A 3893-nucleotide genomic window follows, 5' to 3' on the forward strand; every position below is an offset into this window, starting at 1 on the left:
GTAGTAATTTAGATATGTAGTTCATAGTTTTTTTGTTAGATTAGATTTTTTTTTGTTAGATTAGATGTGTAGTAATTAATTTGTTTATATTATGTTAGATTTTTTTGTTAGATTAATTAGATTTTTTTGTTAGATTAGATGTGTAGTAATTTTGATATGTAGTTCATAGATTTTTTTTGTTAAATTAGATTTTTTTTGTTAGATTAGATGTGTAGTATTTAGAAAAAGGAAAAAAATAAGAAGTAATTTATATATAGTTGAACTAGCTAGTTTATTTAATAAACTAATTTGTTTTATTTATAGTAAGTGCTTAGTAGTTGAACTAGATAGTTGATTTAATTAATAAAACTACTTTTATTTAACTATATATAGAAGTAGTTGCCGCATCGACGTGGGCGATGCCTATCCCGCATCCTCGTCGTCGTCAACTCGGCGGTGGAGGCCTGCTTGATCAGGGCCATGTTCGGGACTGGGCTCCGCCTGGCTGGTATTGGGAGGTGCTACCTTCTGGGGGACGTAGGTTGGTGAGGAGGCAGTCCGTTGTTGACCCGATCCTTGTTTGGTGGCGGTCGCGTGGGCCAGTGATGGTGGTGAGGCATCCGGACACCGCGGAGGTGGTACGTTACCGTGTCAGCGAGGAGGACGAGCACGTCCGTCGCTACATGGTTGCATTGGAGGGCAGATTCGACAATACCTGGCAGGTTCTTCAGGGATCTCACTGGAGCTATGATCCTGTGATGGTTCCTTATCTTTGGGTGTCCACCGCCCGCGTCTATACCCGTCGGGCGCTACGGTTCTAATTGTATTAGTGATAATATTCGACGATGTACGGACACCAAGAGATGATGTACTTTTGCTTATAATTATTAAATGCATGCTAATTTGAATACTATACTTTATTTTATGATTTGGTTTTGCTTATTTTATGATTTGGTTTTGCTTATTGAATGCTCATATTGGATAAGTTCTCCTTCATTCCCATGTGCTAGACAATTTGATATAATAATGCATTCCGGAATGAAAGGAGAAGCTACGTACATCGATCATCGATAGTCAACCCGTGATTAATAATAATGATCTAGTTTAATATTTGAATTATGAACGTAGGCCGGAAATGCCGTACTCATCGGACGACGAAAACCGCCCGGGGGAGTGCGACTGGTGCCACGACGACCGAGGTATCTGCGACAGGTTCATTGTGCTGGACGAAGATCGTCGCTTCAGCATTAAGCTCGAGGAGACCTTCGATGTTCATACTGTACGCAACCGACGATAATAGTTTTTTTTCGTAATTACTCATGACTTCAACTATTTTAATCATGACAATATTTTTCATCTTTTCCAATTCGACTAGCTTACCCCATGCTTTGCAAGACGCTATGTCTTGGAGAGGATGGGTTTTGAAGACCATGAAAGTTTCGAAACCAAAAAAATTATCCTAAGTACCCATCATGGTGTGGATTTTCAAGTAAAGCTGTACAATGCTCAGAGTGTAACCCATTTTGGTTGCAAAAATTGGGAAGCACTTTGCCAGATGTATGGTTTTGATGAGGGTATGCTTGTTACCATGGATCTTGGTGATCCTACAATCGAGCAAGACAGACCTACGATTTTCGTCCTTGTGGATACACCTCCAATTCTTCCCCCATCACTACTAGGGAAAAGCCTATACACAGAATCTTAGCAGCAGCGCGGTTCAAAAAGGAGCGCTGCTGCTAACTAGTAGTAGCGCGTGTCCTGTAAACTCGCTGCTGATAAGGATTTAGCAGTAGCGGGCTCGGCCTAAAACGCGCTGCTACAAATATCGACCGGCGGTGTTCACCTAACTCTAAGTAGCAGTAGCGCGGTCGCAAGAACCACGCTACTGCTAAGTATGTAGTAGTAGCGCGCTTTTTCCGGGATCGCTGCTGGTAAATTTCAAATTGCCACACTTTTTGGTCCCAGTTAGCAGTAGCGCCGTATCCCAAAGCGCGCTACTGCTAAATCCTTATCAGTAGCGCGTTTTATGTCCCGCGCTACTGCTAACCCGCACCAACCCAACACCTTTCCCCACCCGTCCCTCCCCTTCCCCTCTTCTTTTCCCTTCCCCCTACCTTCCCCTCCTCTCTTCCCTTCCCCCTACCTCCACAACATGCTCCCACTCTCACTCTTCTTCTTCTCCTCAATACTTCTCCCCCATTACTCTCTCTCTTCTATCCACCTTTCTCTCTCTTCATTACTCCTACATAACTACACCACCTCCATTAATGCATCTCCTTTCTCTTTTTCCTTCCCCCTCCACTAGTTGAAGTTGTCTCCTCCCAAATTAGGTAGCTAGGTAGATGTAGGATTTAGTTAAGTGACCTATTTGCCCCCTAACTAGATCTATACACTAGTGCAGAACCGGGCAATAGCACCGGTTCGTAAGGCCCTTTAGTGCCGGTTCCATAACCGGCACTAAAGTGTGGGCACTAAAGCCCCCCCCCTTTAGTACCGGTTCAGCACGAACCGGTGCTAAAGGGAAACTGTTGGGGAACGTAGCAGAAATTCAAAAATTTTCCTACGTAACACCAAGATCTATCTATGGAAAGACCAGCAACGAGTAGAAAGGGAGGTGCATCTACATACCCTTGTAGATCGCTAAGCGGAAGCGTTCAAGTGAACGGGGTTGATGGAGTCGTACTCATCGTGATTTAGATCACCGATGATCCTAGTGCCGAACGGACGGCACCTCCGCGTTCAACACACGTACAGCTCGACGATGTCTCCCACGCCTTGATCCAGCAAGGAGAGAGGGAGAGGTTGAGGAAGACTCCATCCAACAGCAGCACAACGGCGTGGTGGTGGTGGAGGAGCGTGGCAATCCTGCAGGGCTTCGCCAAGCACCTACGGGAGAGGAGGAGGTGTCACGGGAGGGAGGGAGGCGCCAAGGGCTCAGGTATGGATGCCCTCCCTTCCCTCCACTATATATAGGGGCAGGGGAGAGGGGGGAGGCGCAGCCTTGCCCCCTACTCCAAGAAAAGGGTGCGGCCAAGAGGGGGGGAGGAGTCCATCCTCCCCAAGGCACCTCGGAGGTGCCTTCCCCTTCGAGGACTCTTCCCTCTAGGGTTACCTAGGCGCATGGGCCTCTTGGGGCTGGTGCCCTTGGCCCATGTAGGCCAAGGCGCACCCCCTACAGCCCATGTGGCCCCCCGGGGCAGGTGGCCCCACCCGGTGGGCCCCCGGGACCCTTCCGGTGGTCCCGGTACAATACCGATGACCCCGAAACTTGTCCCGATGGACGAAACAGGACTTCCTATATATAAATCTTTACCTCCGGACCATTCCGGAACTCGTCGTGACGTGCGGGATCTCATCCGGGACTCCGAACAACATTCGGTTACCACATACAAGCTTCCTTTATAACCCTAGCGTCATCGAACCTTAAGTGTGTAGACCCTACGGGTTCGGGAGACATGTAGACATGACCGAGACGTTCTCCGGTCAATAACCAACAGCGGGATCTGGATACCCATGTTGGCTCCCACATGTTCCACGATGATCTCATCGGATGAACCACGATGTCAAGGACTCAATCGATCCCGTATACAATTCCCTTTGTCTAGCGGTATTTTACTTGCCCGAGATTCGATCGTCGGTATACCGATACCTTGTTCAATCTCGTTACCGGCAAGTCACTTTACTCGTTCCGTAACACATCATCCCGTGATCAACTCCTTGGTCACATTGCGCATATGATGATGTCCTAGCGAGTGGGCCCAGAGATACCTCTCCGTTTACACGGAGTGACAAATCCCAGTCTCGATCCGCATAAAACAATAGATACTTTTCGGAGATACCTGTAGTGTACCTTTATAGTCACCCAGTTACGTTGTGACGTTTGATACACCCAAAGCACTCCTACGGTATCCAGG

The sequence above is a fragment of the Triticum dicoccoides genome, chromosome 4A, assembly GCF_002162155.2.
Source record: "Triticum dicoccoides isolate Atlit2015 ecotype Zavitan chromosome 4A, WEW_v2.0, whole genome shotgun sequence".
Taxonomy (NCBI): Eukaryota; Viridiplantae; Streptophyta; class Magnoliopsida; order Poales; family Poaceae; genus Triticum; species Triticum dicoccoides.